At 44.8% G+C, this 26,673-nt stretch overlaps 1 protein-coding gene across 4 annotated transcripts in view; it reads right to left on the bottom strand.

The window, feature by feature from the left end:
* Nucleotides 1-23,886, bottom strand: part of PRKCQ (protein kinase C theta) — a 148,432-nt gene extending 124,546 nt beyond the window's left edge. For 2 of the 4 annotated variants that reach the window (XM_079913764.1, XM_079913760.1), the window contains exon 1: nt 23,364-23,674. The gene's annotated coding sequence lies outside the window, so the exon portion shown is untranslated. Of the gene's footprint in view, nt 1-22,369; nt 22,478-23,363; nt 23,675-23,852 lie in introns of those variants that run through there. The other 2 variants (XM_079913761.1, XM_079913762.1) reach the window with 2 other exon arrangements.
* Between the last annotated feature and the right edge of the window lie 2,787 nt (nt 23,887-26,673).

A 26,673-nucleotide genomic window follows, 5' to 3' on the forward strand; every position in this document is an offset into this window, starting at 1 on the left:
GCAAATGTCAGTATCAGATTAATTTCTATTTTTATCATCATGTGCAGGACAGATCTAAAGATCTGAGGCACTTCTGTGGCCCCTACCCGCCTCACCCATGGCCAGAGCACCCAGCACCGCGTATCTGTCTCCAAAGCAACTGTGCCAAATTGCTAACCTACTCTGTCCTTCAGGAAGGCCCTTTGTAACCGTTAAGGATGAGATCCTGCGAAAAAAACGAAGAATATATTTGTTTGCATAATACTGTGTTTCACCTTTTATTTTTAGACAGACTCCCAAGTCTGCAAGTCCTACAAATTATTTTGCTCTCTGGGTTCAGTGTCGCATAAAGAATGCATTCGTGGGCTTCCCTGGTGGCGCAGTGGTTGAGAGTCCGCCTGCCGATGCAGGGGACACGGGGTCCTGCCCCGGTCCGGGAAGATCCCACGTGCCGCGGAGCGGTTGGGCCCGTGAGCCACGGCCGCTGAGCCTGCGCGTCCGGAGACTGTGCTCCGCAACGGGAGAGGCCACAACAGTGAGAGGCCCGCGTACCACAAAAAAAAAAAAAAAAAAAAAAAAAGAATGCATTCGTTTATTTTCCAATCAATCATGGGGTTGGCCTCCCTGAACTATGTTGTGTTTGTTTCTAAAACATGCAGAAGCCTATTCTGTAACACAGATGACACGTTTACTTTCAGAAAACTGGGAGCGTTATATTATTTCAGGTGCCTAATAAAATATTCACAAACTTTTACCATTTATCTAATTTCTCTTGAGACAATAAAATAAATAGACATTTTCTATGTAATAAACTTATACTCATGGCTTTCTCAGTCTAGATAGGCAAGATTCTTTTAAGAAAATGAAGGATTTCAAAAAACTCTGAGTTTTCTCCCTGAGTACACTTCTATTATGAATTGGGGGTAGAGTCATTAATTCATATTAAAGAAAAAAGAAATTCTCAGAACAGACAATTTATGTATTAAGTTACCCTTTGGGGAGAGCTTCAGAGAGAGAGAGGTTTGGAGAAAAGAGTGGGGGGAAAATAATCTGAAAGGAGTTAAACTGTTTGTCATAGCTGCAGTTTTGAGTTTAATTCCTGCATCTACTTGACATCTATTCCAGAAAATTGGTGGATGGCTGGATGTTTCCACGGAAATCAACCCCACTCAAGGTTCTTCTTCAGATTTGCCTTTTTAATGACCCAATCAGACTGTCAACTTAAGTACCAATTTGCCCATCTAATCATGCAATGACCACAGAATACGCTGGTAACAGCAAGGAGTGACAGTATAATTAACTCCACACTGATTTAACTTTTATTGATTCAGGCAAAGGAGGATACAAATTAAGATAACTGGAAACTGGGTCGTGACTTGTGATTTGATGCTTTCAGCTTGTCCTCAATACCTGCATTTATCAGACAACTGTTCAACATTCTCTCCTACGTAAGACAGATCCAATCCCACAAACGTATTACATCAGCTTTGTTTTCCTGAGTGACAGGTCTGCTATTATTTTCCTCACGTTATTGATTTATAGGTGGCGGGGGCTGTGGGGAGAGCAGCAGGAAAGGGTGAGACAATCACTATTACAATGCTGGGGGCAGATCTCTAACTTACTATGTAAGGAGATTCTCTAATTCAAGCCAACATGATAATCATTACTGCACTCTCACTCATGTGTCACACAAGGAACTAGGGAAATGAAAAAGGCATATTTCTTGTACCTGGTTCTCAATGAAATTTATAATTTAGCAAGGGGAGACTTCCCTGGTGGCACAGTGGTTAAGAGTCCACCAGCCAACGCAGGGGACATGGGTTCAATCCCTGGTCCAGGAGGATCCCGTGTGCCACGGAGCAACTAAGCCCACAGCTACTGAGCCTGCGAGCCACAGTTACTGAGCCCGCGTGCTGCAACTACTGAAGCCCGCATGCCTAGAGCCCGTGCTTTGCCACAAGAGAAGCCACCGCAATTAGAAGCCTGTGCACCGCAATGAAGAGTAGTCCCCACTCGCCGCAACTAGAGAAAGCCCGCGTGCAGCAACGAAGACCCAAAGCAGCCAAAGATAAAAAAGATTAAATTAAAAAAAATTAGCAAAGGAAGAGAAGGAAACAAACATATATCATGGGCCAAAGCACTGTGCGAGGCACTGGCCATCATTTTTCATGTTCTCGTTAAATCCTCACATCAACCTTTGAAGAATGGGCTACTGATCCCATTTTACAGAGGAGACAACTCAAGTCTAAAAAGATTAGAGCATTATTCAGCCCCACGTTATAGCATACGTCAGAATATCCTTCCTTTTTTATTGGAGCATTGCCTTCCTTTTTAAGGCTGAATAATTCTCCATTTTTTGTATGTGCCACGTTACATTTATCCATTCATCCGTCAGTAGATACTTGGGTTGTTTCCACCTATTGGCTATTGTGAATAACGCTGCTATGAACATGGGTGTGCAAACACCTTTTTGAGATGCTGCTTTCAATTCTTTTGGATGAATACCCACAAGGGGGACTACTGGATCGTACAGTAACTCTATTAATTTTTGTGAGGACCTGCCATATCGTTTTCCATAGTGGCTGTACCATTTTGCATTCCCAACAGTGTAGAAGGGTTCCCGTTTCTCCACATCCTCACCAAAATGTGCTAGTTTGTTTTTTTGATAGCAGCCATCCTAATGGGTGTGAGGTGATATCTCGTTGTGGTATTAATTTGCAATGATGCTGAGCATCTTTTCATGTACTCCTTGGCCATTTGCGTATCATCCTTGGAAAAATGTCTACTCAAGTCCTTTGTCCATTTTTTAAGTTGGACTCTTTTTTGTTGTTGAGCTGTATATAGCTATTAGTTTTTAAATTGTATTATAAAACATTTCAGGCGTACAAAATATAAAAAATAACTTGATGAATACCCTATACCTAGAATCCAACCTAAAATAGAAAATCTAACTGATATATTTGAAGTTTCCAATGCCCTTCTCTGGATTGAATTCCCTTTCATACTTTCACTACCCACCAAGAGAACTACTATCCAGACTCCGGAATTTATTATTTCCACCATTTTTTATACATGTAACAAATATCTGTATATCTATTCTAATATAGCATATTTTACTGGCTTTAAAACTCAATATAAATTGTTGTTTATAATATTCTTCTGCAGCTCCATTTATCAGGTTTGTGAGATACATTCTTCTTGATACATGTAATCTCAATTTATTCATTTTCATTGCTCTATAGCTGTAGCTCTCAAATTTTTGGTCTTAGGACTCCTTTACCTTCTTAAGAATCACTGAGGATGCCGAAGAGGTTTAAGTGGATTAATCAATATTTGCCACATCAGAAAATAACAATGAGAAGATTTTTAAACACATATATTATTTTAGATAATAAAAACCCATTACCTATCACGTTAGCATAAGCAACATATTTTACGATTAAATAATATTTTTCAATGCAAAAAAGCAATGAGAAAAGTGGCACTGTTCTACATTTTTGCAAGTCTTTTTAATGTCTGGCTTAATAGAAGACATTTGGCCTCTTACACCTGTTTCTGCATTTAGTCTATTGACACCTGTTTCTGCATTTAGTCTGTTGCTATCGTAACACACAGCCTCTGGAAAACTCAGAGTATGAGACTGAAAATGTGAAAAAAGGTCTTAGTCATGCTGTGAAATGAGTTTTGACCTGGGAACACCCTCAAAGTCTACAGGATCTCCAGGGGTCTCTGGACCACACTTGGAGAATCATTGCTCCTTAGAATTTCATTGAAATGAATATATTACAATTTCTTTATCCGTCCTTCTGTCAATGCTTTTTTTTTTTTGCTTTTATTAATCATACAATTATGAACATTCTTGCAGATATCTCCTCGGGTGCATGTTTCTATAGAATATGCGCAAAGTAGTGAACTACAGGGTTCTGGTGTATACACATCTTCAACTACAGTAGTTATTGTCAAATTGTTCTCTAAAATTCAAAATCTGTAAATGTGTCACTAGTCTCCAGCACCTAAAACTTTAATCAAGGTTATCTCTGGGAGGCAGGAAATGTGAGGATAATGTTTTACAACTTGAAATATAACTAATAGTATGGAATTGTATCTTATATCTGGAGGAAGGTCTCCAGAACAAAAAGGTGCTTGTTAGCAACAGAAATAGCAAAAACAAAAAAAAAACAGCCTCAAAAACGAACTCTGGCAGAGCTCATTCAAGTAATTCTAGGGAAGAAACACACCCATCTTTCTCTCCATCCTTTTCAACGCCCAATTCAACCATCGGTTGTTGAATTCAGCTGTGTGACCTTAGGCCAAGTTATATCACCTCCCTGGGTCCAGTGTCCTCATGTGTGAAATGGTGATATTTCATGATTCTATGGATTAAAACACATTAACTTCAAGAAGATGATAGTGTCCCTGGGATACATGACTCACACACAAAGCAACAAAGGCCAGGAGGTGAAGTCCACACAGATTTCTGAAGACAGAAAACTCCACAGTGGCAGCTTTAGGAGAGAAATGGGGCTCAGAGCTGGGAATTAAAGGGCTGGAACTGGAATGAGGGGAGGTAAGATTGGAGTAGGCACGCATATGAAAACAGTTCCCCTTTATGACAGCTTGGTCAGTGATATTTAGAGGCGGTGGCTAGATTCAGGGCCCGGGGAAATGCTGTGGCTGATGACACTTCTCTAGAGAGCCCTAAATTTAGAAGGAACCTGGTAAGGCCACGCCCACGCTGTGACTTGGCTTCTCCTGCAGATATGGCTCCGCCTCCCCTCCTCCACCAGCAAGCTTCCCTTCTCCACCTTCCATCAGCTGCTCTACCCTCTGCCCTTTGGCTTCTGCCGCCTACCGCTCTGCTGACCTTGCTCTCCCAAAGGGCACCAGTGATGTCAATTTCCAGATCCACCAGCTCATCCTGGGTCTTCTTCCGCGATGTTGAACAACACTGCTGACTCCCCTCCTTCCCTCCTTCTGTCTTTCCACCTCTTCAGGCTACTCTATTGGTTCAACTTCCTTTACCTAAACTTCTGAAATATGTCCAGGTTTTGACTTGACTCCTTTCTGGCTTATCTCACCCACGTTGCTGGCTTCACTGATTCTCTACTTAGTGGTAACTTCGAAAAGGACATTTCTTCTTAAACTACACTTGCACGCCCTTCAGTCCTATACTTTTAACTACAAACTGGACACCTCCACCAGCTCAAGCACAGACAAAATAAATACTAATTCTACCTTTTCTTCAATGCCCAAGACTCTCCTCTCTCTCCTCTCTTGTATTACCATCCACTGAATCGTCCAACCTGGAAATACTGGAATTAACTGTGAGTACTCTTCTTTTCATCTCTTACATCCAACTGTCCAACAAGACCTACCAATTTTATCTGGTTATTTCTTTTGTATTTGATCCTTACTCTTTAATCTTTTAGCTTGAGAACTTCAGCCGTTTTCCTTAGATTATTACAATAGATTCCTAATTAGTACCAACCCCTTGTCTTTGCATGCTGTCTGTTCCTCCTCCATCCTAGCCATAAGATCTGCCTTTCCAAATCTCTTCCACGTTGAGAATCATGAAACACCCTCTCTTTGCCTAAAGTATAAAGTCCAGACCCAAAAGCCACATGATTTCTTCATTATGGACAAACTTCCAAACTTTAAGGAAATTCAACTTGGGCTAAAGATATCGATTAAACAAGACATTTAAAAGTATTTTGGTTTCTTAAAAATGTGTTCTTCTAAATAGTTCTGAATGTTTCAAAGAACCTTCAGCAAAGCAAATCTTCCCTCACACAACGAGTAAGATGGAAACAGACATATAATGTGAGTTAAAAAAAAAAAAAGCTTAGTAGACACAGGGAGGGGATATATGCAGAAACCCACAGCTGATTTAATTTGCAAAACCACAGCTTTAGCTCAACTAAAGTAAAGATGACTTAGATAAAATACAACCAGAAAACTGAGATAAAAGATATGGGGTAAATAAGTTAAGCTGATGATTTAGCAAGCAAATGTCATGGATGTATAGCATGAAAGTCTGAGAAAGCGCTTTGGACAAGAAAGCTGATGGACTGACTCCAGGGAGCCCCTGGGAGCATGAAGTTCTTAGGGGACTCCCTGCCTGCTGGAAGAGCATCATTTCCTGGACCACGTCCCTTCCCTTGTGAGGATATGGTCACTTAGTTTCAGGAGGAGAAAGAAGATTGTTTAGGTTAGAGTTGAATTTTGAGATTGGCGTGGGAGACCACTGGTATTTATTAAGGCCGTTTTGGAGCCAGAGTTATATAGTGGAAGTCCCGAGGGCTTCAGTGTGGTCTTGACTCCACCACCAACCAGCTGCGACACTCTGAATATCTCATCTGAGCCCCATTTCCTCGCCTTTAAAATGAGAGGTCTAGAAAGAAAAACTCATATTTGTACTTGCTAAAATTCTATACTTATTTTTACCTCAATATTATGAAGATCAGAAAATGCTAAGAGACAGTGTTTATCCTTAGGATGAAACAACAGGGGAAAGACTGTTTAAAATTGACTAGTGGTATTCCTTTTTCAGTAAACTATTTAGACAGTACCAAGTGCATTCTCAAGCACCGCGAGGCATGTTTCCTCCGATGTGGCATGTGTGGAGGTTAAAAGGAGGAAAGGGAGTGACGGCTTGGGGGCCTGGGCTGCAGGGGTGGGAAGTAATTAGATAGCCCTTTAGTTTCCTTCTACTCATTTGCCCACCTGCTGAAACTGCAGCAAGAAGCAATGAAAAGTTGTGGATTTTTTTTTTTTTAAGGTACAGCCCCTCAGTACTCATCAGAATCGGAATAGTCAGATTCCATGTATCTATTTAGACAACAAATACAACGACCACCTACGAAGTCCCAGGCATTTACCAGTAAAGAAACCCAGTGGTGACAAAGGAGCCAGTGATGACAAAGGGCCTCACGGAGGAACAAAGAAGACAAGGGTTATGTATCACTTGGGACCAGGGAGGGACAGAACATGCTTTTTCCGTATCTCCCGACGACTTGTCAGCACCCTTTTTTACTTTTTTTTTCTAACCATGATTTTATGGCACTGAGTGCGTATCAGATGTTTTTCCTGTCCCTCCCTCTCCATAGAAAGAAAGCACTTGGTAATCTAAGCACAGGCCAGGTTCCGGAAATTCGTCTCTTTAGTTCTTCACTCTCTTTAGTTCTTCACTCTCTTTACTGATTTCACAGCACTGCCAGGATCTAATTATCTTATTTACATCCTGTTTATTTATCTTACTCCTCCGTGAGGGCTGAGACCTTGGCCCTCTTTTCTCCGCTGTATTCCCAACACCTGCATCAATCGCTGATAACGATCAGTGAAGGGCTTGACCAATGAATACTTGTGGACTGAATAAATCCCCGCCTGCTCCATCTTGTAAGAGTTCCCGTTTTCTCTAAGTTACTGATTAAGCCACTCTAACGTGTGAAGGAAATCTCAGCAGTACTTGCATTTTTAAGAGGATCTGTGTTTCTTAAACTTCTAGTTGGCAGAATTTCAGGTACTGGAATAAAGGGAAGTGAGGACTTTCAGGCGGTGTACTGGAGGGTATTTTGAGATCAGGTGGGAAGTAGCATTCCAAAGGCGGTCACCCTTTGATGTGCTGGGACGTCTGTTCCAAGAAAAAACAAATTCCTCTGTATTGGTCACAGCTTTCTCCCTCCCTCTATGGTCAAACCCATAAATCCTCTAAAAGTGCTGGCTGGGGAGGGCTGCGCAGCAGGGGCCCACGGAGGTCAGAAGGATAAGGTTAAAACAGAAGCCACAGAAAGCACAGATACGCTATATTTCTACCCCCAAGACGGTGCATCGTGGGTGTTATGTGCCTCGGTGGCTACTATAATTTTCCTACTTACTCATTTTCAGGACTAATATTTATATTCAACCTCTGAAAATTGTCCATTTGCTCAAATATGAAATATCTATTATATTTCTAGTTGTTATTTTGCAAACCAACCAGAAAAATAATAAAGTACAGAGTTCTTAAAATTTTTTTAAATTATTCTTTGGAAAATATTGGCAAAAGAAATGTTTTCTTTTTTCTTCAGTACGCGGGCCTCCCACTGTTGTGGCCTCTCCCGTTGCGGAGCACAGGCTCCGGATGCGCAGGCTCAGCGGCTATGGCTCACGGGCCCAGCCGCTCCGCGGCATGTGGGATCTTCCCGGACCGGGGCACGAACCCGTGTCCCCTGCATCGGCAGGCGGACTCTCAACCACTGCGCCACCTGGGAAGCCCATGTTTACTTGAATAAGGATATCACTTTCAACGTTTCGGGATCCTGTGCTTCAGGAACTTGTCAAATAACAACAATTAATAAGTAATAGACATAAAAGGGATCAGAAAATTAATTTGAATCTTACCAGTGATTTCGTAGATATACTGACTAAAGAGCAAATTACAAAGTTACCTCAGGTATATACTGAGAAACAATTTAAGTATATCTCACAGCATAAGAATATGTCATTCTTCTCATTTCCAGAACTGCCTTATAAAGTCGAAGTTCAAACTTCAAAGTTATCACCAAAGAAGTTTAACCTGGCTGCATTTCGCACTCAGTTTTAATTAAACACACTTTCTTCTCAACAGCTCTTTGCAAATTACAGCTGTGTGTGTGTGTGTGTGTGTGTGTGTGCGCGCGCGCGCGCGCGCGTCCAGAGCTGATAGAATTTGCCATTTTAAAATGTGCCCCAAACCGTAATTGAGATATAAAGAGGGAAAGAAGTCTCAAAACTCATTTCTTAGAATTAATACCACTGTCAGGTAGTATTTTTAAAAAGTGAGTCCGTAGACACAGTATATTGCCACATTCAGCCTAAACCAAGTAGAGCATTAGGAACATGGACTACGGCGTCCAACTGCCTGCGTTCAAATCCCGGCTCTGCGGTTTAGCAGCTCGGCGACTCTGAACAAGCTGTTTAACTGGTTTCCTCGTCTGTAAAATGGGGACAATAACAGGACCCACCTCCAGTGAGTTAATAGATGTAAACGGATCGCAGCAGCTCCTGGATGCAGAAAAAGCTCAATCCAAGTTAGTTATAAGTATTAGTACTGAGTCTGATACACTCAACAGAGTCAAAGGAAAGATGGTCATATCTTCTTCCTCCACCATCTAGCAGAAAACATTTTCTCACGATGATTACTTCCTTTAGAGTTGTTTTGTCAAAAGGCGGCTCCTGCTCTTTCAAAGTGGGTCTTCCTCGCTGGGGATTAGCTACATCCTCCCTCCCCTGAGTCACACCACTTCCCCTGAACCTTGTCACCAGCGTCAAGTACAACAGTTTCACTTTGATGTTATTGAGTCAATTTGGCCCAGGAGGAAAGCTATTCAGACCAGCGAAATAAGCACCATCGTGGACTGAGGAGTGATGGTCCCACAGGTTTTCCCGGAAGCAGCAACTCTTCTTCCCTTTGCCCAACTGCTCTCCCGCCCTCTTGGTCGGGCAGTCACCTGTTGAGAAGGTGTGCAGCGGAGTGAGGCTGTGTTATTGTTTGGCATCGGGGTGCCCCGCCTTTTAACTGCACGTCCGGGATGCCCCGACAGGGTGCGGTTCCCGCATCTCTGTGGATGCACATGGCTGGGTCCGATGTCAGCCTTCTGTTTCTTCCTTCTTACCCATGACACTACGCTCTCACTGAATACTGTTTCAGCTCGTCTCTCGTCCTCTGTGCGTCTAGCGTGTTCCCTTTCTCTCTCTGCACGTTGGCGGTTCTGCATCCACCTTTGGTTCCGTCGCTCGGCTCACTCTTCACGGCTCTGACCTCCTCACACCGCCTTCTTCCTGTTTGGGGTTTTCTGGTCTTCCCTCCAGGCACCCCGCCACTCTACCCTGTGCGTAGACTATGCTGACTGTAATGCCTGAGCGCTTGCTCTGTGGGGGACAAGGCCAGGGCTGGAGAGAGAGACTCGGATCCCTGCCCTCAAGGAGCTCACGGTGTGGTCGGGGAGGAGGGGGTGTTATTACCGCCGCGGTGGCTTCCTCACAGGGCACTTCACCGGGGGAAGGATGCTTTCATACAGCAGGGGGTGGGGGAGCCTTTGCAGAGGCAGTGATGTCTGAGGGGCCAGCCAAGGGAGGATGCAATGGGAAGAAGTGCATCCCAAGCACATGGTCCCACGTGGAGCTGTGCTAACCAAGTGGCGGTTGAAGAACGACTGGTGCTCGGGGCCTGGTGAGAGCGAGGCTGAGAGGCAGGCAGGGGACAGATAGGGAAGGACCTGGCAAGCCATGTGAAGGGTCTGGATCTTATTTTGTAGGTGACACAGAGCAAGGCGGAGAACGGCAATCAGATTTTTGTTTTCGTCAGGTCCTTCTGTCAGAGTGAAGAGGCTCTATCTCAGAAAATAAACGTGAGGTCACTTTTATGAAACGTTATCCTATAACAGCCTAAATATTTGTGCTAGGCTGTGTTTCCACAGACGGCTGCAAGAGCATCTCCCATTCCAAAGCTCTTCTGCAATGCCACTTGGCCGGGCCCCTCCCTGTGATCTTGGCTGGCCTGGGATTTGCTTGGACGAGTAGAACTCCGTGACGCTCTGCGTCTTCTTAGTTTGGCCCTTAAGAGATGTGAGCCTTTGTGTGTTGGGAACACTCACTCTGAGAATCTAATTACCATGAAAGGAAGCCCAAGGTAGCCGCACAGAGAGAAAGAGAGGGAGCGGGATGTCCCAGTCTTCGAGCCATACCTACCCAGTGCCATATAATATGAGCGGTCCCATCTCAGATCTGTGCACAACCTCACGAGAGACGCCAGGTGAATCCGTCAGGCGCAGAACCAGCCCACATTCCTGAGCCACAGAATCATGAGCAAAGAAAACAGTGTTGTTTTAAGCCACTAAGTGTCAGGGAAGTTTGTTACACAGTGACTGATACCCAAAGCAGTAGTCTAGGTCAAATAAATAGTACACCACAGCCTTGACAAGTTCAGGACAATCGCGTTGGTCCACTGTCAACATGTGCTAAGCTGTACTTCACTTAATTACTTATCACCAACTCTTATTTCAAGCCTATGTCACACTTAACGGATGAGCGCTCAAGCTTTTACAAAAAATGGTTCTTAGAAAATGTAATCCTCTGATTCCATCCTGCAAAAAGGCTAAGAAAATGCAGTGTGTGGATTAAAATTCCCTGGAATTCAGTCTGAACTTTCCTAACGGTAGTTTTCAGACAAAGAGCCAAACAAACACGTGTCTCACTTTTCGGACCTGCAGAACGTCTGTTGGTTCTTTATAATTTGCTTTCTTAGCTATATTGCTAAATGTCTTGAGATAGGCCAATACTTGAATAAACGGTGTGATCTCTCTCTGGGTCTAGATGTTTAGACCTAGAGATCTTGACTATTTTTCCATGAGAAGATATCTACAATATTTTTTCAGGAGAAAACTGATTTTGTATATTTAAAGGAAGATACATTCTCTCTGTTCTGAATACCTCTAGTCTGTTCTCGAAAGAGAAAGGCTTGCCCTTCTTCCTTTCATTTCAACTGAAATAATAAAATTCAAATATGATGTTATGTGATGACATTTCTCACTACCAGCTCCGCCTGTGGGAAACTGTTAACGGGTAACTTTGCCTTCATTAATTTCTAAAATTATGTGCTAGTTTATGCTTGGCAATATTGGCAATTTGGGGTCAAGTAAGTTGCATTTTATTTTAATAAGTAATGCAAAGCCTTTCCTACTGCTCACGTGGCTTTCTTTCCTAAAGCACTTTTCATCAAAGTTCCCAAGTGCACTATAAATAATAACAAGCCTCAATGCCCAGGAATTAGGAAAGAATCCCTGTTGTCAAATCCTTCGTTTTATTGGAATGGAGGAAGGTTAAGGTATTTTGTGCTGAACCTTTGGCAAATATTCAGGCTGCCCCTGCTCCAGAACTTGGAATTATGCAATTTATTTCTCCCTGAATTATTTCAACATTAAAAGGAGTTTTACAAAGCTATCTAGGACTGGCTCAGCTGCATGTAAGAATTACTCTGATGAAAGAGTTTATTTATGGCTACTGTGAATATCATTCCATCTGTACAGCCTAAATATGTCCTTAAAAATGCATGCTAATTTATTTTTCTTTTCCAATGACTGATGCAGAAGAATGAAGAGAGTTCCCATCCTGAGAGGGGAGAAGATGCTATTCACCACGATCCTATCTTCCAGAAACAAAGTCCACTGAGGAAATCAAGTTGTTCTTTTTGGAGAAGCGGCATTTTGAGAAAACCTGGTTGTTATTAGATTTCTTGTGCCACTGTCATCACTGACACAGAAGAAGAAGAAATGTGTTGTTATCATGTGAAGTTTTAATTTGCAAAATCTAAATGACAGCGGAATGATTTCAGTGTTTGGGTGACTGCACTCCCATTTACTGGCGAAGGGTTACGCTACTGGTTATATTCTCTGTGCTGCACCTGTGCTTACGAGCGGGCTAACTACAGACTGGGAGCCGTGAAATGTATCCACTACTGCGCCACACCAGGCGCCTGGGTGAAATCCCGGTGTGACCAGAATGTGTAGATATCAAAAGAACCCCCGCCCCTCAAACAGCTGCAAAATATTAGGACCAGGAGGGATCCTACAGATTCCTCATCCGACTCACTCGTCTTATGGTCAATATGACAAAGCAGGAATGAGAACGTGGGTCTCCTCGCCCCCATTTCTGTGACCTTTCCATCTGCCTTCACTGTTAGATGGCTTGGGAAGACTGGCAAGGCCATGGAAAAGCTGGACAAAGGCAGGGGGAAGGATGCCCCAAGATCCTATAGCCTCTCTCCAGTCTCTGCTACTGAAAAAGACAACCTAATCTGGATTAATACCCTTGGGTGCCAACTCCCGTATGTCTTCATTTATTGCAAGAGAAATAAATGCAGGAAAGCAAGGTGGAGGGACTGGCACAATGGAACTGGGCAGGGGAGGGGAGGAAGGCAACAGGTGACAGGGTATAGAGTCTGGCCAAACAGACGTCAATGCGCCAAACTGTAACGACGTACTTGGCCCTATGCACCACTTCTGAGCCAGACCCTTAACATTCACCTTAAGCAGACAGGCCAACATTGCAGTGCTTAGGGCTCTTAGCACTAACGATTAGGCCCTGAAAAATGTGACATTCAAAGTCAGAATCCTTCTTGTTAGCGATGAGAGAAAAATAAAATCTATTCCCAGACTAGGAGAGGCTTCATGACTTCCGCAAATCAAGATGCGGTCTGAGCTCTGTGCCGAGAGTTTAAGAAAGAGAAGGAAATAGAAGACCTGGAATAGGTGAGCTTCCTTAGGAAACACTAATTGAATTCGAATATCGTTATTGAGCTCTGCTTATGAGCTAGACAGAATCTCAAGTCCCCAGAGACACGAGGAAGCATAAGAGGGAGGGTAACACGTTACAAGCTACACAGAAAAGGTACAACACACAAAGACACTTGCTTGGGTGACTGCTAAAGGGACTCTGGTTGAGAAGAGGCTCCATGAACACAGTGAGGAATGCACTTGGGGGGCCACCTGATTTTCTTATTTCCCAAAGGAAAGCAGGATACATGGGATGGAGAAGCCATTAGGCTCTGGAAGGAAGGGGTGCTGAGTCTCACACAGGGAGAAATGTCTCCCTTGTTCTGCAGTCAAAGATGAGCATAACTCTTTGGTTGCCCTTGTGTGATTCCCCCACCCACCCCCGGGGGGGGGAATGTCACAGTGGAACTCACAGAGCGTTTCCCCTGAAACATGATGGCATTCACACAGCAAGTATACTACAAACTGCCTCTGAAATCCCACTGGGGTGACACAGGCTTTTGAGGTTAAAACCCTAAGCTCCAGTTTTAACATTGTTTCAGCTGTGCGTTACTTGCCATTAGAAGCCCAGGCTGGTGCTCACTTTATTACTGCTGGGATTTATCTTTAATCTTCTTTAAATATTATGTTATTTTCCTCCGCTGGTTCCATATTTCTGGTTACACTTTCAGTGAGTCCCCTAAATTATTACTCTTTAAGCTATTTTTCTTTGAATACTCTCAATTATTGAATCTTTGGCATGCCTTTATTGTCCTAGTTCTCAAATTTAGTCTTTTACTTTTTACCTTAATGAAGTGTAAGATCATGATGATTTTGTTCTGAAGAATCCTTAAAATCTTTTATCGTTTCATTAAATTTTTTAACCTTTTACCCTTTGATAATTTCTTTTTATTAAAATAATTTTGCGTCTGCTGTATATCTGCATTTAATGTTTACCTACTGCCTCAACCTTGTAGGATATTTCAGAATATTTCAATATTACTTTTTATTTCCTGATCATTCCTAATCTTTTTGCCTTTTATTATTGGCATCTCCCAGCAAAGTGAGAAACTATGAGGATGACAGAGGGAGAAAATCATACCACAGAGATGGGGAGATGGAGTTTTTCCCTTGTAGCAAGATGCGTTTTCCCATTTTTTTTTTTTTTTTTTTGCATCTTCCCATTTTTAAATGTTTCCCATCACCTTCAACTCTCTGTGGTAGAATGTATCTAGATAATTCCAGAGACCCACAGGCAAAAACTGCTGAAGATGATAATGATTCTATTTGTGTAGACATTTAAACTACTAGATGGGGATTAGCACACAGCCCCTTAGACAATAAAGGTTCTAAAATGTTTGGCTCATTTATTTATTCCACTAATATTTATTGAGCACCTACGATGCATCAGAAACAGTGCTAGATACCAGGGATTCAATCAAGAATAAGAGAATGTGCCTTCTGCCCTCAGAGAGTTTACAATGTATTTGGAACATCTAAAGGTAAAGAAACCAGTATATGCTAAGTGCCGTGCCAGCTAACGTGTACTGACTGGTTGCCACACATGGGGCTAAGTGCTGTATATAGATGATCTCGTACATGCTTTAAGGACATGTGGGAGGAAACAACATCCTAATTTGGAGGAAGAGTTTTCCAGAGGAAAACTATCTAAGTGAGGCACTGAAAATGTAGAGAATAGCCAAAGGAAGGAGGGATTAGAGGTAGGGCAGAAATTTCCATGAGGCAGTAGGATGCACAGAACCACTACGGAACCCAGAGAGGCTTGGACTTGGAGGAAAGTGATGTGTGTGGTGCTGGAGAGATGAGGCTGGAGAGGACGGGGGAGTGCAGACCAACTAGAACCTTCTAATTCATGTTACAGGGTCCAGCTTTCATTCCAAGTACACTGGGTAGCCACTGGAGAGTTTAAAGCAAGGAATGACAAGCTCAGATCTGGGTTCTAGAAGGATCCTCCCAGCTGCAGCACCGGGGACAGTCCACAGTAAGAGAGACCAGTGAGGAGGTTCTGGCAGTGATCCAGAAGAGAAATGGTGTGACCTGCAAATAGCGTGGGGGCTGGAGAAGGCGGATGGAGTAAAAAGATAAGCAGGGGGTGCAGCTAACAGAACTTGGTTTGGGCTGAGCTGCGGAGGCGACGAGTCAAGGAAGACATCCAGGTTTCTGCTTGTGCAAGGACAGCTGATGCCAGCGCCAGACAGAGAAAAGAACGGGAGGCGGGTCTGTGGAAAGAGAAAGGGGAAGACGACACCTGCAGTTTGGGGCATGGGGTGCTGCATGCGCCCATCAAGCAGCAGCAAAAGAGGACTCTGGATAGGTCATGGATGGGCAGTGGTCTTCCAGGAGGTGGCTGTTAAGGTCAGTGGGCGGTGAGGTTACCCATGGGGTGAGAACACTGAGGAACATCAACCTTCCAGGGGACAGAAAGGAGAGCAGTAGCTTGAAAAGCACAAGAGAGGAAGGAAGGAGAACGGGAAGGGGGGATGGGAGGAAGACGTTGCTCAGAGAATCCAGAGGTGCTCAGTAGCTGTCTGCTGCAGAGAAGTCAAGGAAGACGGGAGAGGAATTATAGCAAGAATCAGCAAAAGGGAACAGGAGTGGGATCCATTCCCAGAGGCAATGCCAGATGTCTGTGGCCAGGACACGGAGGGAGAACACAGAGCAGCAGGTGCAGAGGACAATTTAAGGAGTCTGGCTGTGAAGAGGAGGAAAGAGAGAAGTAGCTGGAGGGAGGCACAGAAGGATGGCCTTTTTCTTCAAAGAAGGGAGGGATTTCAGCATGTCTGTACAGTGAGAATGGGGCCAAGCATGAGGGAGGGAAGGAAAATACAGGTGCAAGAGGACATAATCAAGAGAATGAGATTCTCAAGGAGGAAGAAGAAATGGATTCCAGAGCTTCAATGGAGGATGAACGTTAGACAGGTGAGGGTTTTTTTCTTTTTTCTTCATTGTAAAAGACGGGAAGGATGGGAGGGTGGATCCAGACAGAGTTGGGCTTGTAGCCCTGTGATCTCAGGGTAAGGTGGTTTTCATCAGGAAAACTTCCATTTTCTCAGCGAAGCCGGCTGAGGGGGTGACGGTGGCAGGAGACGGTCTGAAATAGCTGCTGTAGAAAGAGAGTTGACCAGGCAAAGTCTGAAAGCCTGGCAGGTGCTGGAGATCATGGAATCACGCACCAGGAATTTGCATAATTGCATCACTTTGTCCAGTAGAAACCCATCAGCTGGGTACACACTGGGAAAAGGAGACAGTGGGACTCAGCTATGGCCCCAGGGATCCCAGCTTTAGAAAGGAAAGCGCGGCGCCTCACATGGCTCCACGGAGGCTGCTTCGCCCAGCAGCAGGGAGAAAGCTTCAGGGGGGAGGAAAGAGTGGCCCTTTTCATCTTTGTCAACAGCCCTGGTCTGTTTAATCAATACTACTTCTTCCTATGTGACTTAGTTCCTTAAGAAGCTGATGGGGTATATCCCAAACTCCCTATTGCTCTTAACTAACGTGGAATATGGTTATAACACATTCCCTGAGAAGATGTCTTCAAATTGCGGGAATACAATCTATGGAGGCCTGAAAGGAAGATTAAATTGTGAGCCAAGAGATCAGGGTTCACAGTCATTTGTCGGGTAACCCTCGGTCAAGTTTCTTAAGCTCTGCAAGCCTCAGCGTCTCCTCTGTAAACTGCAGATGCCACCCAATGAGCAGTACCGTAGGAGGAGATAATTCCATGCATCCAGGCACCTGCATGGTGATCGCCCAACTAACGTCACTTTCTCCTGCCCTCCCTCCAGGCCTGCGCCTGTGTGATTCTATAACTTAAAAGGAACATTATAGAAAACTAAATGTCATGGGTCTATCATTTTCAAGCTTTTGGGTAAGACATGTCCCAAACTCCAGGACCCAAACTTTCATGAACTACTCTTGCTACGTGAAATGCATGCTGGTCTTTTCTGTTCCATTCGACTTCATATTTAAAGATATGCTTGTTCCAACACAGTAAGTTAACTCCATAATCCAATAATGGATTGTGTCTTGCAGTTTAAAAAACACTGGGTGAGAGGCCTGTTTTTCTATCACTGAAAACATTCACGGACCACAGAACGGAAAATGCTGAAGACTACTGCTCTAAAAGCGCTACACAGGCAGCTGACGTGAATTTCTCCCCAAACTGAAAGAAAGGTCAGCTGACTTTCATGAAAGACTTGGCTTCTTGCTCACCTGGGCTGAGAAGAGTTGTCTTATCTGACCATGAACTCACAGCATTTGGCTTGCTTTGGAAACTCCCCCGTATCTTGGCAACACTCTACTTGCTACATGCTCATTTTAGCATCTACTCAGTGTGAACTGAGTAGAGGGCTGAGACGGGAAAGAGGGTAAGATAGCCAAGGGCAACTAAGGGGCTGCTCTTTGTACTTTCAACTAAAGAGTGTAGTCGATGCCAGTAGCACACTTTGAGGGGGAACTCTGGGCTCAGCCCCTCTACTCACTCACCAGCTGTGCTCAAACCAGACTGTCTTCCTTTCCCTCACTAGGATGTCATGCTCCCAGCTATCCTAAAATGCCATTCCCACCTTCCAGAACATCCTCATCTACCCCTCAGGTCTCAGCTGAGCCGTTGCTTTCTCTGGGACGTCTTCTCAGACACCCCAGATCTAGTGCTCCCATGACACCACGTATGTCCCTAGTACAGCGCTTACACACTCATTCTGCACTCATTTACTCACTACGTGCCAGCACTACTGTAGGAGCTGGGAATACGGCTACAGACAAACGCCAGCCCTCAGGGAGTTTATACTCTAGAGAAAGAGACAAACTACACATATAACGTTGTCATATAAACTGACATATAACAATACAAATATTGGGCTGGCCAAAAAAGTTCATTGGGTTTTTCCATAAGACGTTATAAAAAAAACCCAAATGAACTCTTTGGCCAACCCAATACATGATGAAAGCATCACACTTATAATTTCCCCTTCATCTGTCCGCATCTCCGCCCCGGGTGGGTTACACAGCACAGCGTGCGGCTCTGCGCCTCCCAACAACAGCTTGACGGATGAAACCACAGCCATCAACTTTTTGGTTCTCTCCACTGTCCTAAGAATTTGTCCTGGGCTTCCCTGGTGGCGCAGTGGTTGGGAGTCTGCCTGCCGGTGCAGGGGACACGGGTTCGTGCCCCGGTCCGGGAGGATCCCACATGCCGCGGAGCGGCTGGGCCCGTGAGCCATGGCCGCTGAGCCTGCGCGTCCGGAGCTTGTGCTCCGCAACGGGAGAGGCCACAACAATGAGAGGCCCGCGCACCGCAAAAAAAAAAAAAAAAGAATTTGTGTTGTTTTGGTCACATATGAGAGATAACTCAACCTTTACCTAATCTTCTGCACATTTAGTGTCATTAATACTAACGCCACGCTTACTTGATTCTCAACAACTATTCATTGCTAAACCACGAGGTCCTTCACATAAGCAGGGGCAGCCCTCCCTACAGAGACGCGGTGTTTATCTGTCAGGAGCCCTCCTGCCCATGGGTTCCCTAGTCCTCCAGGAGGTGCTGGAGTAATAAGTCCTCCAGTTATTCTTCGCTAGAAAAAGGGACATAAACACAAGGTGAGATAGGAAAAAACTAATTCAGGAGCAGCATCGGCCCAGAGAACCCGCACGTCGGGCACCAAATGATTTGGTAAAAAGCTAACTGGTTAATTGGTTAACCTCACACCCATTAGGATGCCAACTGTCAAAAAACAGAAAATAATGGGTGTCGAGTATTGCAGAGGACGGGAGACGCTGACACCCTCGTGTGCTGTTGGTGGGAGCGTAACATGGTGCAGCCGCCAGAGAAAACAGTGTGATGGCTCCTCAAAAAACTAAACCCGAAATTATCATCTAATCCAGCAATTCCACTTCTGGGTATAAGCCAAAAGAATCTAAAGCAGAAATTTGAAGAGATACACCCATATTCACAGCAGCACTACTCGTAAGGCAAAATGTGGAAGCAGCCCAAGCGTCCATGAACAGATGAATGGATAAACAAAATGTGGTGGATACATACAATGGAATATTATTCAGCCTTAAAAAAGGAAGGAAATTCTGACACGGGCTACAACACAGAGGAACCTGAAGGACATTAAGCTAAGTAAAATAAGCAATTCACAAAAAGACAAATACTGTCTGATTCCATTTATATGAGGTCCCTAGAGTAATCAAATTCAGAGACAGAAAGTAGAAGGGAGGTTTTAAGGGGCTGTTGGAAGGGATGGATGGGGAGTTATTGTTTAATGGGTACATAGTTTCAGTTTTGCAAGATGAAAAGAGCTCTGTAGATGGACAGTGGTGGTAGTTGCATGACAACGTGAATGTACTTAATGCCGCTGAACTGCACGTTTAAAAATGAGGAAGATGGGAAATTTTGCTACGTGTATTTTATCACAATTTAAAATATTTAATTGGTAGGTCGTCTAGCTCTGTGGTTTATGGCAATGCTTGGTGATCACACACACCTGATTCTAACAGTTACCAGCTGGAAGAGCTGGGCAAGCGACTCAACCTCCCTGAGCCTCCGTTTCCCCATCTGCAGAATTCGGATGGTGATGGTGGTGGTGATGGTGATATCAAATTTATATAAGCTTCGCGAAGATTAAACATTGCAGACAGTAATGTCTGTCAAATACAAATAAAACTGAGTATAATGTCTGGCACATAAATTATAAATAATAATACATCCATAAAACCATGCCTTATTGCTTTTATTGGCTCTGATTACCATCAATATTATTAGCTTAATTCAAAAGTTAACATCATAATTTTTTAAAAAAATGATATAAATGAACTCACTTCTGAAACAGACTCACAGATTTTGAAAACAAACCTATGGTTACCAAAGGGGAAATGTGTGTGGAAGGGGGATAAATTAGGAGCTTGGGATTAACATAAACACACTACTAAATATAAAATAGAAAACCAACAAGGACCTACTGTATAGCACAGGGAACTCTACTCAATATTCTGTAATAATCTATATGGGGAAAGAATCTGAAAAAGGATATATGTGTATGTATAACTGAACCACTTTTGCTGTACACCTGAAACTAACATTGTAAATCAACTACGCTCCAATAAAACTGAAAAAACAAAAGTTAACATCAATCTGTAGAAGTATATGCTGCCAGAGTGAGTGGCTTTGAATATCCGCTAATTTAATCCCAGAGCAGAAATCTACGATTGCAGGCTTAGGATGTGCTATTCCTAATTTCAGAAACCTCTGGTTCTCATTTTGCACCAAGGATATCTTTAGATGACAGAGCAATGTGTCTAAGTGCTTGACAGGTTAAAATAATGAAAGATGTTTCCATTATTGCAAGGAAACACCTTATATCTTTTTTGCCTCGACATCATGTTTTCCTATGAGTTTCTCCTAATTTCTGCCTTAACAGGTAAAATACATATTAGAAAGCAAACCTGAATGATTTGCTGCTTGAAAACGAGACACTTAACGTTTTAAAATAGACAGAAACAGAAAGAATGAGTTTAATGCTATGTCATGTCACCACAAGACTAATTTCCCTACTTTTTAATTACAATCTGATTTTGGGCAACAAAATTACGTAAATATGAAACCACATTATACATCGGTATTCTCTGGGACTTACAACCATTTTTTATTTTTATGAAATGAGTTGTGAAAATTACTTGAAAAACAGATAAAAGATTGAACCCTCTAAAATGGAAGCCACCTGAAATCAAAAATACCCTTAACAGTCACATTTGATTACTGTATCAGCAATACTTTCAAAGGCCAACAACATAATCAGTAACTCTAAAACATGAAATGCACTAAGAACAGGAAGTACTAATTCCAATTCCTATTTTAAAGGAAGGCAAATGTCCTATCGTCAAATTCTGCATTATAAGGAGATCTGTGGAGATTTACTCCTGAATCTCCTGGTAGATTTCTACCAGAAGCCCACACTCTCAAAAGAAAATCCTGAACCCAGTCCACATGGAATTTTAGATAAAACACCAAATTCATGACACAAAAGAATTTCGTCTTTTCCACAGAAGAGAGACAATATATTACAATGGCATGAGGGACCTTTATAGAAATGGCCAAAGACAAATGGGCTATTCGAGGGAGCCTCCAGGACCTGCTGTGAACAAGAGAAATCTCATCTCGGTGTTGAGATTTGAAGAAGGACCACAGTGTGACTTACTGAACAATATCCCTGCATACCCGAAAGACAAGTGACACAAAAGAAAGTTCCAGTGTTGACCTATGTATCTTCCAAACAGACTCAATAGGGAGTGTCTGTTACAGGGAGGAGGGTCTGGGAGAAGGAAAGCAGCTCAAGCTCGTCTGAGAGCCACCTGCCATCCTGAGCAACCATCACACAAGACAGTGGCGGAAGCGAACAAGTGATAAGGCGGAGGAGGTGACAAGAGTCCTCCCTGGAAGTTTACATTTTAAAAGTTTACAAGAAAAATCACAGGGGCTGAAACAAAGGCTGGTGATGCCGACAGGTTACTCTTGAAATCAGAGAGGAAAGTTATGGGGGGGAACTCCCCAAAAAAACAACTTAATTTTGACTTAATTTTGACTTAATTGCTAACTTGGAGGAGTTCCACAGCTGGGGCTTTGAAGGTTTTAGAAGCTCTTCCCATGTTGCCTCTTTAAATATATATACAGTTCAATCAGCACAAGACTAACCAGATCAGTCTGTGGCAGACACCTGCCTCAAACAATGGCACTGATCTCCGAGGGATTTCAAACAGCTGTGCATAAACTTCAAAAGTAATTTGCAACCAAATTAGTAAATGTCACCCTCCTTCCCACCAGACACAGCATTTTTTAAAAGACATTAAGTATCCGCGGTGAGACAGCCATTTTACAAGAGTTAACAAAGATAAGTTATGGGGGAAATGAAGATGGTGATTCACAAGTTTGGGTGTGGGGTAGGAGTTGGGGGGGGGACCTTACGAACAGGGCTTGTCTATCAAGTATCCCCAACAGGAAAGGACGGTGGTGATCACAGCTTCTAGAGAACAATGTAAGGAGAGCAACAACCAGACTCGTGTTCAGAAAGGGCAGGGCACCTGCAGGACCCGCACGTTACCGCTACCTAGGGATGGATCATCCTTGGTCTGGGTCATTCTCTCCACGGACACAGAGCGGTGTCCTCTCCTTCTTCTCCCCGTGTCACCACCTCCTTCCTTGTCAGCTTGGTCCATCACGGAATCATCTTTTCTTAGCACCACTCTGATCAGGACAGCCCCGAAGGACGAGGCAGCTCAGCAGTGCTGATCCTGCAGAAATCCCAGCGTCTCCCAGGTGAGGCCGCCTCGGGCCTCTCTTCATTGACCCCGTGGGGAGTGCCGAGCCGTTAGCATGAAAGGTCCATTTCACACTGATAACCGGGGCCCTTAAAAACCCAATAAAATAAAGACACTGACTCTACTTTCTTAACGTGTGGCCCTCAAAGCTGAAAAACATTCTTACCAAGGTTACAGGATTGAGTACCAGGAAAAAAACCGCTCTCACCCACAATTACGGCATGAAGCACCCCCTTTTTTTTCTTTGTATCTATCAAAACCGGCCTCGCCCCGACAACGGCCCCTGGAAACAAACCAAGTTTGTTTAGAAGCGAGTGTTAGCAGCCCTATCCGATCCTCTAACAAATGCCAAGAAAACTGGTTATTTTCCTCTGCGGACAGGTTGCCACTGCATCAAACACCTCTCCTTCCCAATACGTGCCGAGAACACAAAACTTTCCGCCGCCCTCCTCCCTCCTCCCTCCCTCCCACCCAAGCCGTTCGTTCAGGTGAGAGAAAACCCCAGAAGCAAGAGGAGGCGGCCCGGCCCCTTCCCCAGTGGCCTCCGCCCGGCCAAGGTCCGCGCATCCCGGGCACCCCGCGCGCGAGAAACCACGGAAACTAGACCCAAAGTTTGCGGCTCGAGTGGCCGTTTCCGAGTTCGCCATCAGCCTACTCGCCCCTTCCTGGACCGGCTGGGAGCCAGAGCCCGAGCTGGGTGGCCACCCCCCGCCCCTCGCAGGGCGCACGGCCCCGGCCCCGCGGCTCCTGCCCTCCCGGTCGGCGCCCGGCGCAGGGACCTACCTGCGGGCGACAGCGGCCCGAGCTCGCGGCTGGGCGGCGGCGGCGGCGGCGGCGGCGGTGGCTGCGCGGGAGCGGGGTGCCGGCGCGGTGGGTGCGCCCGCGGGCGGCGCCGGCCAGAGGGCGCTAGTCACCCCGCGGCCCCACCGCCGAGCCTGCTCCCCCGACACCCTCCCCGGAGTCGCGGCCCGCGCACCACCCGCCGCGCGCAGCTCTCCTCTAGGGCCCGCCCAGCGCTCCTCCCCGCGCTTCCGCTCGCGGCGGCTTCGGCCCTGAGACCAGGACCCATCCCCGCGCTGGGGATACTGAGCCAGGCGCCGCGCGCGGGCAGAGGGGCCCCGAGTCCACGTGACTCTCCATCCAACCAAACCGAAAAGCGAAACGAGCCTTCCCACGGGAAGGCTCGAGGTCATTAGGTAAAATGAACTTCAGCTGTTTTGCCAGCTTTCCCACTAGAAAGGACTAGAACCCTGTTCTTTTAAAACGACCCACCTGAGAAGGATTTGGTGCCGTTCTGTCCGCTAGATAATCTTTCCTCGGTTGTGGCCTACCTCTGACTGTTCCTGCTCAGTCGTTTTATATATCATTTCCAAGTTGCATTGCTTTGAACTTGACAGCCCTTGAAGCTGCAGTGCAATGTCTTATCAGTGCATTTGTCATTGGAAGATTTTACGCCTGGTTTGTGGTACTGATGATCGTGATGAGGATAGTTGGGGTGCTTTTTCCTGTGCTCTGTAGAATTAACTTTTCATTCAGGTTAGAAAATCTATATACTGGTTACCAGTACTGCAGGGCCGTTCCCTCTCAATTAGGCCACGAAATGATTAAAATGTACTTGCTGTAGGCTTTTGTTGCTATAATATACTAAGCCCAGGTTAGTTTAAGAAATAAAACAATAGTCCTTTGTTTTGTCTTTTTTTTCTTTTTTCTTTTTTTTTTTAAGAGAGGGAGATTAAAAATGTATGGAAGAGCCTAACCTTGGATCAGCGCGCTTCCGATCATGCAAGTATAGACCGTCAGCTGACTACAGCTCAGACTACAGCTAGTCCCAAACTTCTAAAGATGAAAAACTGAGGCCCAGAAGGGTTTACTGACTTAATTCACATAGCTGCCTTGTGGCAGGCCTGTGCTGGGAAGCCAGATATGCTGACTTTACCCCCTAATCTGTATAAATTCAGCAAAGCAAACGCACACACCTTTTACAGATAAAAATATATTCCCTGAAAAGTTTGCTGTCTCTCACACTTATCAATATGTAACAGCACTGCATGGACCCTGGGGCCAGGATCATCCAACAGAGAGGCTGCCACCTCTTGGAAGATAGTAGCCAGGAGGTGTGAGTGTGGACAGACATTGGCTGTGTGGGCTCACTGTGATGTCACCAGAGCCTGGCACACAGTAGGCGCCCATTGTATATATGCTATTGAGATTTGGTGGGAAGATGCATCTATGGCTGAGAACAAGGTGGCAGAGCTGGAGAAACGACCCCCACTGAGAGGCCCAGCTTCTCTCTGGGAAACCTCCTGGTTCGAGATGCCTTCCTCCTGGCTCTCCACAACCATCCTTAAGCAGAGCCTGTCACACGGAAGAGAGATGGCAGACTGCCAGAGGCTGCAGGGCCTGGGAGACAGCAAACCCACTCATTCTTCCTTGCTGGGGTTTTCAATGACTATTTGAGAAATGACTATTTGAGAAGGTTAAATATTAATCACATGTAGGGGCTCAAGGGAAAGTCATATGTCCTTTTAATTTAGTCAGTAGTCTGTGGCTTTTAAAAAGTTTCAAATGATGATGATGATGATCATATACTGAGTATCTACCAGTGGCTGTAATGAGCACTTTTCATTTTTTTAATTAGTAATTTTTGTGATGAGCACTTTTTTTTTTTTTGCGGTACGCGGGCCTCTCACTGTTGTGGCCTCTCCCGTCACGGAGCACAGGCTCTGGACGCTCAGGCTCAGCGGCCATGGCTCACAGGCCCAGCCGCTCCGCGGCATGTGGGTTCCTCCTGGACTGGGGCACGAACCCGTGTCCCCTGCATCGGCAGGCGGACTCTCAACCACTGCGCCACCAGGGAAGCCCTGTGATGAGCACCTTTGCTGCACTATTCATTTAATCCTCACAACAATCTTAAGAGGTGGATATTATATCCTCATTATCATCACTATCATCATCTCTATTTTAGAGACGAGAATAATGCAGCTTAGAAGGATTATGCAGCTTGCCCACAATCGTATAGTTAATAAAGTACCACAACCAGGGGCTCCCCTGGTGGCGCAGTGGTTGAGAGTCCACCTGCCGATGCAGGGGACACCGGTTCGTGCCCCGGTCCAGGAAGATCCCACATGCCGCGGAGCGGCTGGGCCCGTGAGCCATGGCCGCTGAGCCTGCGCGTCCGGGGCCTGTGCTCCGCAACGGGAGAGGCCACAACAGTGAGAGGCCCGCATACAGCAAAAAAAAAAAAAAAAAGTACCACAACCAGTATTCAAACTCAAGCCAGTCTGAAACGGCTCCCTTAGGCACTGTTGAATACTGCCTCCATTCTATAGCCATACCCTCCTTCTTCTGCTTCTCTCTCTTTTGGACAATGGTCCCTGGAGACCCGTGCTACTCTACTATATAACCATATAGTCCTACGATTGGAAACCCATTAATCTGAAGACTGGATCTTTTAAAACAATATTCAACAAATGTCTAGAAAGGCGTTGTTGTTGTTGTTGTGTTGAATCTCATCTAAAAGAAAAAAAAAATCCCGATTTGTTCTTGTTACATGTAGGCGTTAGGGATACCTGTAGACCTTTCTGACCCCAGCATCCTGTATAGCCAGCCTTCCCTTCCCCAGACTACAAGGCATTTCTGTTTTGTGTCAGACTTTGTCTCATTGTTTTATAAACATGGCTGCTGCTCAGAAGTTCTCCACACCTTTATTTCCTGGAAGAGGAAATTGCATTTCCGGGAGGGGCTTACATGTGGGTGGTGAGGTTCCACTCATTACGTTAAACACACCCGAACTTTCAGTTCTGTACTTCTTTCCCCGCTTCACCTTCTGCCCTGAACTTTCCTGGAATCGTGCTGAGAATAAGACTGTGGGGCAGCTTTTTCAGTTTCCTTTAGCTGGGAAAGACATGATTTCTCCTCTGGATCCAGAGCTAAGGAATAAATGACTCTCTGGAATCTTATCTCTGGGGACATCTCAATCCATCTTCCTTCTACTTGGGATTTGCAAAAGGGAGCTGAAGACATCTCTTTGCTTTTAATTTGGACCTGGTGGATGGTTAAGCTCTATCTCCCAAACAGGCCAGCTCTGACACCC

This window comes from Stenella coeruleoalba (genome assembly GCF_951394435.1).
Source record: "Stenella coeruleoalba genome assembly, chromosome: 2".
Taxonomy (NCBI): Eukaryota; Metazoa; Chordata; class Mammalia; order Artiodactyla; family Delphinidae; genus Stenella; species Stenella coeruleoalba.